This window comes from Ceratotherium simum, chromosome 9 (assembly GCF_057802395.1).
Source record: "Ceratotherium simum simum isolate JZ-2026a chromosome 9, ASM5780239v1, whole genome shotgun sequence".
Taxonomy (NCBI): domain Eukaryota; kingdom Metazoa; phylum Chordata; class Mammalia; order Perissodactyla; family Rhinocerotidae; genus Ceratotherium; species Ceratotherium simum.
Window position 1 is genome coordinate 39,884,290 of NC_141908.1, and position 12,660 is coordinate 39,896,949.

A 12,660-nucleotide genomic window follows, 5' to 3' on the forward strand; every position below is an offset into this window, starting at 1 on the left:
CGCCCCGCGGAAAGTTCGCGCGCCGCGCCCCAGCGGGTCCCGGGAGCCGACTCAGCCCGGGGCGGGGGGGGGCGGCCCGGTCGGGCGCGCGAGAGGAAGGTGCCTTCGGGAACACGCGCAAGGGCGGGGATTCGCGCTGCCAATGAGGCCCGGGTGTGGGCCGTGCGAGGCGGGGGGACGGGCCGGAGCGCAGCTTTCGCTGTGGCAGCTGCCGGAGCAGCGGCCGCCTCGGGAGCCGGAGGAGAGGCAGCCGCAGAGCGCCGAGCTGGCCGTGCCCGGAGGCCCGGCCCTGGGGGTGGGGAACCGCGCCGAGGAGCTGGAAACTTTCCCGGCAGGTAACTCCCGCCGCCCTGGCGCAGCCGCGAGCCTCCGTGCGTCCCGGGCAGGGCCAGCTGCAGCGGTGCAGAGGGGAGGAGAGGGTCCCAGGGAGGAGGAGAGGGTGATGGGGAGAGTGGAAAGGCATGTGGGAAAGTTTCTGGAGCCTCCCTCCCCGCCTTCGCTGGGCACACCCGGGAGCTTTCCGGGGATAGGCACGGACATGTTGGGCGCCCTGGGCCTTGGTCCCGGCGGCTCTGGAGAATCAGCGCCTTCCCTTCGCCGTCCCCTTCGCTACGGACCGAGCGGGTCTCCGGCGGAGCTGGGGTTCGGGGACACCGGGAACGCGCAGCGGCACGCTCGAGTTTCGGGATAGCCTCTGCCCGGCGCATCTCCTCGCCCCTTTTCCCGCTTTCTCTGTAGCTCTCTGGCTTGGCAAGGGCCTGGGCTGCGCCTGGCACCTGGAGCGGGGGAGGCGGGGGAGAGGCGCGCCTGGTACCGGGGGACCGGGGCGCCCCCGGAGTGAAGGGGAGCGCGGGTCGCGAAGTTGCCGAGTGAAATTAAGCCGGAGGGAGGGGTGCTGTATTGCCCCATTCTGGGCTGAAAGTCTGTTGCTTCGCTTCCAAGCACACTGCGATTAGCTTATCCACGTTCTTTTGGTGGGGGGGTGAGTTAGGATTAGACATTGAGGGGGAGCTGAGAAAGACAAGAATTGTATCAAGACTGTGAATCCCCTTGTTCTTGGAGAGTGGAGAGGGGTCACTTTTGGGGGACTTATGTCAGGGCGCACGTTCTTCATGGAAGATTTTGGGGTGCGGACACGCAGCGCTGGGGGCGTGTGAGGCTCCTGGCTTTGGCCCGGCAGCTTTCCGGAACGGCTGGCGCGGAAGGAAGCCCTAGGCATTGTGTGGCATGTTTGCACACAGAAACGTCTCTGGACCGGCGTTCTCAAAACTTATTTGACTTATTGTGTAAAGCTCCGGGAGGAAATGCGGCAGAGGCCAGGTAGAAATACGGCGCCGCATCCAGGGGTTCGGAGGACGCCGAGCTGGGCGACAGTCTTCCTCTCACAGACGCCTCCAGCCCACTCTTAGCAGCCTCAGATCCCGGTGCCTCGTGGGATGGGACTCGTCTCGGTAGCGCTGTTTCCTGCTGGAGTCAACTCGAGGAGGTTAGGAGGGCAGCTTCATCTTGAACTTGACCCTCGAAGCAGCGCCGTGTGGGCGGGTTACAAGGTAAAGGGAAGTTGAGTCTACTCAACGTGGGATGGGCCTCGAACTCGAGCACGGAAAGGAAGTGCCTGGTTCAGAATCCTTGAGGAAAGGGCTTAGGACTGCTGAGGTCGCTAACTCTGGAACTGCCAGACCACCAGACTGCAGAAGTTAATGTGTTTGGAGGGTGTGGGGATGGGAGAGGAAAGGAGAAACCTGGTGTGGTGGTGCAGACAGTTGGTATTTCTCTGTAGTGGAAGTGAATGGAGTCTGCATCTCTGCCTTCACCAGATCCGCTACTCTCTCTTTTTTTCCTTCCTGGGTCATCTTGATTCCTGCCAGGCTGGCACTCCTGGGATGGGAGAGGGGAGGGAGAAGAAAGCCGTTGTGGAGCGTCTCTGGCCAGCTTGGAGGTCTTTCAGATCTGCTGCTAGGAAGATTCCTGGATTTTAACAGCTGCTTCTTGATTGCTGAGAATGAAAGAATTTATGAGCGACTGAGAGATGTTCATTATAGTGGTAGTCTGAATGTTGTACTCATCTAAGCTACTTAAAGATCTCAAGGGACCTTCCCTTAGAGTATGGCAGTTTCTGCAAAGTTTGTGTCAGCCAGAATGCTTGGTGGGTGTCAGTCAGAACTCATCGTAAATATATCCTGGCGGTATGAAGATGAAAAGTATGCCGGAGTAAAGGAAATATGGTATCTAACATCCTTCAGGACTTCCTCCTAGGGTTGCTCCTGTTACCTGCCAAGTGAACTCGGTCCAGCCTTCCGGACTGTTGTGATTTGACAATAAGGGATGGGAAATAGTGTCATCGATTTTACTGGAGGCAGGAAAGTCCAGAAATAAATTTAAGGTCAGTTTTCATGACCCTTTCTTTCAGCTGTGATGCCACAAACTTAACTTTTGCTGGGACTTGGAGGCAGTGGTTTTCCTGCTTTCTTGGTTTAACCACCAGAATGTCCAGATTATCATAATTTATGTCCGTTGTGAAACTAAAACGTAACTGATTCAGTCAGCCTTTTTCTGCTTCCCATAACAGCCTGTAGGGAAAAGAACGTTTTGTCTCTTTAACCACACGCAATTTATTTGGTGCCATAGTGGGTTTTTGATACTGGGTGATTGAGGGCACAATTTTAAGGACAATGAAATTGTCTCGATTAAATTATCCATTTTTAGGCAACATCTCCCTCCGAGTTGCCGATTAATTCTTTATCTCCCAGGGAACATTAAAACCAGTATCCCTGGGTTGGTGGAACTGTAATCCATATTATAATGATGCCTGCCAGCATAGCTGGAGGTTCATGTTATGTCGAAGTTTCCATTAGACATTTCTAACCCCATTGTAAAGGTTTTGTCTGGGTTGGGTTGAAAGTAGGCTGTCTCAGTCAGAGAAATGGCTTTATTTTTATCTTTCTGATGAAAAGTTTAGTTTAAGTTGTAAGTTACAGGAGTAAAGTTTACAAAAACAAAGGAGATGGGTAGGTAGATAGGTAGGTAGATATGTATGTATATTGCTAGGGAGGGATTTGTTTTAGTTCCTAGGATAGCTTTGTTTTGAACTAACTTTTAAACGCATATTTCAGTGATGGGAAAACTAGAACCTCCCCCCAACCTCCCATAAGTATGAATGTGTTTCTGTACAAGGCTTTTAAGGCTTTCTGGGCCTTGGTTTTCTTGTTGTTATCATCCCTAAAATGGGATTACCTTTTGACCCTAAAGTCCTGTGACTCTCCAGGAGTTTGAGAAATGTAGGCATTCTGGAGCCAGTGCTATAATCTTAGAACAGTGCTTTGGGATTTATAAAGGGCTTTACTAACATGTTTTATCCTTGAACCCTCAGTTGAGGAAACTGAGGCTGGGCAAGTTAGATCAGTTTGTTTGATATCATCTGTAAATGGTGGAGTTGAACTTGAACCTAAGGCTTCTAATTCTCCCTATTCCCTCCCCCATATCTCTCTCTATTGAGTCACCTGTGAATTGGCTTAAACTTGACAAACAGACTAATGTTAAAGGTGGCAATTTCTCACAGTGTTTCATTATTAGTTATTCTGGTTTCAAAACCCCAGGGTTAACATCTATGCTTTGATGTCAGAGATTAAAAACAGTTCAGTAATAATGCTAATAAAACTTTCTCCCCAAGAGAGTTTCAGAAATTCATATACCTGAAACTAATCATTTGTTTATTTTCAACTTCTTTTTATTAAGTAGGCTTCAGGGTCTAGTGTGATTTATAATCCGGTCTAGTAACCCAGACAGCATTCTTAAGGAAATCACTTCTCAGATCTGTATGTCTGTTGTAAAATAAGAAATGAACATATCATTTGCCTTTCATCTTGGTATCTCTCAGCTGAATTACAAAGCCTGGATAAATGTCCCTGTTTTGGTGTCATTGTACTTGGGCTCTTTCTACTGATGTCTGGTGAAGTCTGATTTTGCAGCACTTTCTGTGCTAGATAAATTCTTCCCTTACGCCATTGGTTTAACGGTAAAGAAGTAGTAGGCTGCAGGTGACCCATTTTCACTCTAACTCTAAATATTTGTACCGTGTCCTGCTTGCCTATTTAAGAGTACTGAGTGCAACTTGACACTCATCGGGAAGCTGGAATGGATTTTCTTTAAAAGGTTCTAAAATAAAATTATGTGCTAAGCTATAGGCTCTTTTATGTCTGAGCAGCCTGTCCATCTTCAGCTTTTTAGACTTATTCTCAGAAGACTATCTTTTCAAAATATTAAGCAGTGGGTTTAAACCTGAAAAAGAGGATATATCAATCAGTACCAATTGACTGACTGTAAGGGCTGCCATTTCTGAGCGTGTGAGGAAAGCTTCACGAAGCAGGATTTGCTAATAAAGTTGGGAGACTGTTATCAGTGTACCAGAAGGGGACAAGAGCAGCAAAGCCGAAGAATGGCTTCTGTTTTTTTATTATCAGGAGAATGGATTTTTGAAGGATAGGGGAGGACTTTTGATAAGGAAGGCTATCAGGAAACATTATCTTCTGAAGAGTGAAAGGGGTTCTGGTTTGGTTTGGCTGTGTTTCTGATGGGGTTTGCCCTTCTAGCATAGATGTTGTCTTTAGGGGCTTCTGCAAGTGTGTGTGTCAAAGAGAATATTATGGAAAGATGAGTTCCAGAGGCAAGAATGTCAAGGACAAGAGAAGTGTTGCAGCAGAATGGCATAGTCCCGGGATTTTAGCATAGGTTTTGCCACTACCATGAGGGAGTTTGTAAGTACAAATCTTCCGGCCACAATTGGATATGGATGTGAACCCAGGATGTTCAGCCATGTAGCCCAGAGCCACGGTGACTCACCACCTTCCCTGCCCCACCCCAGCACACCTAGGGTTACTTGCCTATCTTGGCCGGTGGCTTATTATCTCTGTGAGTGGGGGTGGGGGGTGGGGCAGTCTCAAGAAACACTTGGCTATGACCTTTTCGTGCATATATACTCATGCAAGAACGAAATCCTACATTACGTGTGCTTTTGAAATATGAAAAAGATTCCACATACAAGGGTGCATAGAATGTATTTGCACAGTTTAGAGTACAGTATATATTTAACGTAATGTGTTTTTTCCCCCCTATCATATCAGTACATTCTTTTTTGGCACTGTTTTAATGGCTGTTTAGTAAATCCATTACACACATTACCATAATTTATTTAACCAGTCTATTTTGACATTTAGGTGTGTGGGAAAGAAATATCTCTTAGGCTATCAGACTTTGGCTCAGATGTGATTTATTCATCATTAAATCACCAGGGACCCAGCGCGGTGCCTGGCACACAGGGGTACCTGACTGCTGGTAGCTTCAAAACCTCACATCATCAAGAAACTGACTCCTTGCTCTTAGTTCCAATTTGGGAAAACCCTGGAGAGAACCTGGATTGGCCTGAGGCCAGCCAAAGGAGAATTACGTTGGCAGTCCCCATTAGATCCATAAGATGGGACTGTGAGGAGACAAAGTATCCTACAAAGAAGGGGGTTATTGTTAAGGGAAGAGGGAGGGAGCTGGGTAAACAAAAAGAGCTAGCTCTCTAATGAAGGATCTGTTTCCAAAAGTGGTATTTCTGGTCATAGCAACATACCAACATGCCAAAGGGTAGGAACGTTTTTAATGCTTCTGTGCTGTACACCCCATAGTCTCAAGGGTAGCAGACTTGTCCACATTCTGTGGGGATTTGAATTGCTGCATGCACTGGCACTTGAGTAACAGCGTATTGAATTACTGCAGAAAACTCACGAGTTGGTCATTATTCCCAGGTAACCCATTATACTCCCTTCTCTCTGCCATGCTTTATTCTAAATTACTTGGGATTAGTAACATCAATTATTAACGTTTATTGAGTGCTTGCTGACTCTGAAGTAGATGTTAGAATTAAAAAAAAATCTATGGAAATGAAACAGTGTAGTTCTTTGTTCCCCCGTTGTCCTGCATAGGTCGAGTGCTGTGGCAGGGATGGTTTGTTGTCCATGTCACAGCATTCCCCATCCTGGTGCCTTTCTTCTTTTAGCTTAAACCAACAACTGTTTATTTGATTGGGATTCAGAAATTGGAGGTGGGCTCAGCTGGATGGTTTTTCTGCCTGAGCCTAGGCTCCCTCATGCCCTGGTGGTTACATGATTCATTGCAGGGGCCATTGCTGTAATTTACCACGTTACTTGATAACACGATCCTGCTTTTGATTCGTTTTCCATTGGCCATGTGCTTTGGGGAAGTTGGGTGTGTCCCCTGCCCCAGGGAGTGAATCTTGATTAAGCCAAGTCAACTTTAGTAATACCATACCTGTTGCTAGTGATTGGTTAATAAATACATATGTGACACCTATTGGGTCCCACCATATTGGGAACCTAAGGTTGTCAGCAAAATAGAACAGGTTGACACTCTGAGGATCACAGAGTTCAAAGATGAAAGGTGCCTAAGACCACAGTGACTTTTTTTAGCTACTGAATGAACCAACCCTGAAACCACTGTGACTTAGAACTTCTTATGTGAGAAAAAATTTTGTTATTCTTTGAGGGAGTGATCTCCAAAGTGGAGTGTGCTAGACCATCCAATATGGGAGGGAAGAAAATATTAAAACTTTATCTAGAAAAAAAAATAAGCCTTACTAATATTTAATAGACAAGTCGACACTGGTTGGTATATATCTGAAAGTTTCCTGTCACTTAGGTTCTTTGAGGTCACTTGAGGGAAGAGAAGGCATTTTTACATCTTGGTCGAATTGACAATGGTACCCTCATTCTTATTCTGCTTTTGGTGAATTCTATCCATGTAAATGGACTTATGGATTATAATATCTAGTTTTAAGTAAACTGATTCCTACAAAATGAGCAAGTGGCTTAAAAAGATTCTTGCAAAAAAAGTTTAATAATAATGATATAAGTACACAGGAACAAGAAAATGTCTTATGAGATTAGGAAATGACTTTTAAATCAAATTTAATAAGTTCGTACCAAAATTGTGTATGGATTTGTATTAATAAATAAAAATAAACTTAAGAATCCTGTTTGTGGGGCTGGCCCCGTGGCTTAGGGGTTAAGTGCTCGAGCTCCACTGCTGGCGGCCTGGGTTTGGATCCTGGGCGTGCACCCACGCACCACTTGTCAGGCCATGCTGTGGCGGGTCCCACATAAAGTGGAGGAAGATTGGCACAGATGTTAGCTCAGGGCCAGTCTTCCTCAGCAAAAAGAGGAGGATTGGCATGGATGTTAGTTCAGGGCTGATCTTCCTCACAAAAAAAAAAAAAAAAAAGAATGCTGTTTGAATCATTCTCATTTTTTAAAAAGTTTTTTTTCATGAGGAAGATTGGCCCTGAGCTAACATCTGTTGCCAGTCTTCTTCTTTTTGCTTGAGGAAGTTGGTCCCTGAGCTAACATCTGTGCCAGTCTTACTCTATTCTTTGTATATGGGACATCACCACAGCATGGCTTGATGAGCAGTGTGTAGGTCCATGCCCAGGATCTGAACCTGTGAACCCCAGGCCACCGAAGCGGAGCACACAAACTTAACCACTAGGCCACCAGGCTGGCCCCTTGAAAAAGTTTTTAATGGATGTTTTATAATGTTTACATTACATTAGTGTACACATGTAATTCATAACTGTAGGTTTTTTTTTTATTGATGTTTTAATAGTTTTTAACATTGTGAAATTTTGGGTTGTACATTTTTGTTTGTCCATCACCATATATATGACTCCCTTCACCCCTTGTGCCCATCCCCCACCCCCTTGCCCCTGGTAACCACCATACAGTTTTCTCTGTCCATGTGTCAGTTTATATTCCATATATGAGTGAGATCATACAGTGTTTGTCTTTCTGGCTTATTTCACTTAACATAATACGCTCCAGGCCCATCCATGTTGTTGCAAATGGGACGATTTTGTCTTTTTTTATGGCTGAGTAGTATTCCATTGTATATATGTACCACATTTTCTTAATCCAATCATCAGTCCAGGGACACTTAGGTTGCTTCCACTTCTTGGCTATGGTGAATAATGCTGCAATGAACATAGGGGTGCATAAGCCACTTTGGATTGTTGATTTCAGGTTCGTTGCATAGATTCCTAGTAGTGGGATGGCTGGGTCATAGGGCATCTCTTTTTAATTCTTTGAGGAATCTCCATACCGTTTTCCATAGAGGCTGCACCAGTTTGCATTCCCACCAGCTGTGTATGAGGGTTCCTGTTTCTCCACATCCTCTCCAACACTTGTTGTTTTTTGTCTTGGTGATTATAGCCATTCTAACGGGCCTGAGGTGATATCTTAGTGTTGTTTTGATTTGCATTTCCCTGATGATTAGTGATGTTGAACATCTTTTCATGTGCCTATTGGCCATCTGTATATCTTCTTTGGAGAAGTGTCTGTTCATTTCCTCTGCCCATTTTTTGATCCGGTTGTTTGTTTTTTTGTTGTTCAGTTGTGTGAGTTCTTTATATATTATGGAGATCAACCCCTTGTCAGATGTATGCTTTGCAAATATTCTCTCCCAGCTGGTGGGTTGTCTGTTCATCTTGATTCTGGTTATCGAAGTTCTTTAATCTGATAAAGTCCCACTTGTTTATTTTTTCTTTAGTTTCCCTAGTCTGGGTAGGCATGTCATCCGAAAAGATTGCTTTATGACCAATGTCAAATAATGTGTTGCCTATATTTTCTTCTATGAGTTTCATGTCTCACCTTCAGGTCTTTGATCCATTTTGAGTTAATTTTTGTGAATGGCGATAGCAGATGGTCCACTTTCATTCTTTTGCATGTGGCTGTCCAGTTTTCCCAACACCGTTTATTGAAGAGACTTTGTTTCTCCATTGTATGTTCTTAGCACCTTTGTCGAAAATTAGCTGTCCGCATATGTGTGGTTTTATTTCTGGGCTTTCAGTTCTGTTCCATTGATCTGTGTGTCTGTTTTTGTACCAGTACCATGCTGTTTTGATTACTATTGTTTTGTAGTATGTTTTTTTTTTTTTAATTTTATTTATTTATTTATTTTTTCCCCCAAAGCCCCAGTAGATAGTTGTATGTCATAGCTGCACATCCTTCTAGTTGCTGTATGTGGGACGTGGCCTCGGCATGGCCGGAGAAGCGGTGTGTAGGTGCGCGCCCGGGATCCGAACCTGGGCCGCCAGCAGCGGAGCGCGCGCACTTAACCGCTAAGCCATAGTGCCGGCTCCTGTAGTGTGTTTTGAAGTCAGGGATTGTGATGCCTCCTGCTTTGTCCTTTTTTCTTAGGATTGCTTTAGCTATTCAGGGTCTTTTGTTGCCCCATATAAATTTTAGTATTCTTTTTTCTATTTCTGTGAAGAATGTCATTGGGATTCTGATTGGGATTGCATTGAATCTGTAGATTGCTTTAGGTAATTTAGACATTTTAACTATGTTTATTCTTCCAATCCACGTGCATGGGATATCTTTCCATTTCTTTATGTCATCATCGATTTCTTTCAGTAATGTCTTGTAGTTCTCATTGTATAGGTCATTCACCTCCTTGGTAAGATTTATTCCTAGGTATTTTATTCTTTTTGATGCAATTGTAAATGGTATTATCTTTTTGAGCTCTCTTTCTGTTAGTTCATTATTAGCATACAGAAACGCAACGGATTTTTGTATGTAGTGTTTTAATTATGTATAAATTATATATAACTTATAACATGTTGGGGGTACATGTTTAATTTTTTTATTGTTAGGGCTGCATGATCAAAAAAGTTTTGAGACCGCAGTGTAAGTTACTTTTAGTCACATATTTTTCGTTACTTGTAGCTTAAAGCATCATAGCTGATACAAGGACAGATAAGAGCCCATGGCTGTTCCTCTTTTATTCGTAGCTTTCAAGATTCTCCATGATCTTGTTCAGAACTTTTTTTTCCAGATCCTCTTGTCCTCTCTGTGTCTCTGCAAATGCCACTGACCTCCTGGCATTCCATAACTGTCACAGATTTTGTTTCAATTTTACCTCTTATGAGGCTGTTCTGCCGTCCCCCTACCACGGAAATTTTCATTGTCCTTCAAGGCCTAGCTCAAATAAATATTGCTTTTCATTAACATTTTTCTGATTTCTCCCTTCCACATTTATTATTATTATTATTATTTTTTGTGTGTGTGTAAGGAAGATCATCCCTGAGCTAACATCTGTGCTAATCTTCCTCTTTTTTGCTGAGGAAGACCAGCTCTGAGCTAACATCTATTGCCAATCCTCCTCCGTTTTTTTTTCCCCCCAAAGTCCCAGTAGATAGTTGTATGTCATAGTTGCACATCCTTCTAGTTGCTGTGTGTGTGACGTGGCCTCAGCATGGCCGGTGAAGCGATGCGTCAGTGCGCGCTCCGGTTCCGAACCCCGGGCCCCCAGTATCGGAGCGCGGCCACTGTGCCAGCCCTCCCTTCCACATTTAAATGATTCCTTCTATGTAATCCACCTAGCACATTGTTTGTACGTTCATTATAATATTTTTCTCTTTTTGCCTTTTATTATTAAGTTGTTTGCCTGCTTGCTTTGCCTATAGGTTGTAGGCTTCTTGATGGTTGGGGTCCTGTCTTGCCTTAGTCATTTTTTTTTTAAATTGATTGGTTCCCCTTCTGGGAGAAAGAGAGACGGGCAGAAAACCCACAGTTGTTAAACACTGCTCTGTGCGTTACCATGGGGAGGTTCTCTCTCCTCCGGCCCTCTACAGCTTTAGGAGGTAGAGAGCTCCATATATAGGTAACAGGTCTGAGGACAGGGAGCACACTTGGCCAAGACAGGAGGATCCAGGATCCAAACCCGGGTCATTTTCGTTGCAGAGCTGTCTGTCTGCCTTCACACGTGTACCCTGCAGTTACACATTGTCCTTCTTTCACATGGGAACACTGACATGGGTGCAAATGGGGAGCTCCGTGGGATGATGGTGCAAAAACATTGCTGGACAATCCTAGGCGGTTGCAGTGAGTTCAGAGGAGCGTCTGCTCTCCTTGTGGAGTAACAGGAAAGGCCTGGAGGATGAGATACTTGAAGATCTAAGTCCCTGTGGACGGTTAGCTGTCTGCAAGTACCACCAAGCAAAATCATGGGAAATAGTCTGCGTGGTAGGGTCTGACCCCAGTGTCCCTGGTGGGAGACAGGAGGTGATGGGCTCTGTAGTGCTCAGCTGAATCAAATTATTTATGCCGATATTCTGTCCGTGGTAAGGATAATTGAGGGGTGACAAGTTGTCAGCTTTCAAGTTGAGTCACGTTAGATATATGCTGCCATGATGAAAAACAGACATCTCTCCTGGGTTTTGAGGGTCAGATGACAGAATGTATATAAAAGGGTTTTGAACGTTGTAAATTGCCTCCCAGATGCAAGGGAGACATCAAATTTGATTGTTTCTTTGTAGCAGTGACTTCTAGCTCAGATTTCTTTGTTAGCCATTTTTGTTTTCTTTTAAGTGTATTTCCAAAGAGTTTTTAGGTGTTGAGGCTCTTAAATGGAATAAGACACAATACAGATGTTAGTTGAAAGCTTGCTGTAAAACTTTTAGCCACGGAGTAAGTAGAGTTTGTGATGAGGTGAATCCTTCTTGGGATCTTTTATGAGAGATATGAAATCACCCATTTATGAAAATAGGATTGCTTCTGGTGCATAAAGATGGAAATCTGGGGGACTTGGAGGTAAATTACAGGAAACTCTTAAGTACCACCGGAAAGACCTTCAAAAATTTTCATTCCATGTTGTTGTTGTTGTTACTGTGAAGCCAGTAATTTATTTTGAAGAGTCATTGGGGAGGGTTTGGGAAACCTTTGAAATATCTCAGGGTGGTTTTTTTTTTTTTTTTTTTTTAAATTTTTTTATTTATTTATTTATTTATTTTTCCCCCAAAGCCCCGGTAGATAGTTGTATGTCATAGTTGCACATCGTTCTAGTTGCTGTATGTGGGACGCGGCCTCAGCATGGCCAGAGAAGGGGTGCGTCAGTGCGCGCCCGGGATCCGAACCCGGGCCGCCAGCAGCGGAGAGCGTGCACTTAACCGCTAAGCCACGGGGCCGGCCCTCAGGGTGGTTTTAACAGTGAAAACTAGGTGTGGTTTGACAACTTTGATGAATTAAAATCTATTCTATTGTAGATTTCCAAGGAAATGGATGTGAATAAGTAAAATTTAACTGCATTTGAGGGGAATTTTGCAGTGGGGATTTCATATTATAGAAAGAATCCAACTTATAAATGAAAACATGTTAACTTAAAGAGTAAACATAATTATTTATAGATGCCAAAGAAAAAGTGAGTGGCTCCTAAATTGCAAATAGAGGCAGTTGTGAATTTTTTTTTTTTTTTTTTTAGATTTTATTTATTCAGTTTTTCCCCCCAAAGCCCCAGTAGATAGTTGTATGTCATAGGTTCACATCCTTCTAGTTGCTGTACGTGGGACTCGGCCTCACGTTGGACGGAGAAGTGGTGCCTCGGGGCGCTCCCGGGATCCGAACCCGGGCCGCCAGCATCAGAGCGCACGCACTTAACCGCTAAGCCACGGAGCCGGCCCTGTGAATTTTTTATTATTTGGGATTCTTGAAGCATGCATGTGACTTAAGAGAGCCTTACCTTAGAGTGATTTATCTAGATAAAGCAGCAGTTCCCAAAGTGGGTTCCTTGGAAACTGATTCTCAGGAAATTAATAGACGTTATGCAGAG

The 12,660-nt window shown here is 44.4% G+C and overlaps 1 protein-coding gene across 10 annotated transcripts in view; it reads left to right on the forward strand.

Moving 5' to 3' along the window:
• The first annotated feature begins 206 nt into the window (after positions 1-206).
• TANC1 (tetratricopeptide repeat, ankyrin repeat and coiled-coil containing 1) overlaps positions 207-12,660 on the forward strand; it is a 230,335-nt gene continuing 217,881 nt past the window's right edge. For 7 of the 10 annotated variants that reach the window (XM_087435249.1, XM_014785939.2, XM_014785940.2 and 4 more), the window contains exon 1: positions 207-335. The gene's annotated coding sequence lies outside the window, so the exon portion shown is untranslated. Of the gene's footprint in view, positions 336-460; positions 1,487-1,529; positions 1,551-12,660 lie in introns of those variants that run through there. The other 3 variants (XM_087435250.1, XM_087435248.1, XM_087435247.1) reach the window with 3 other exon arrangements.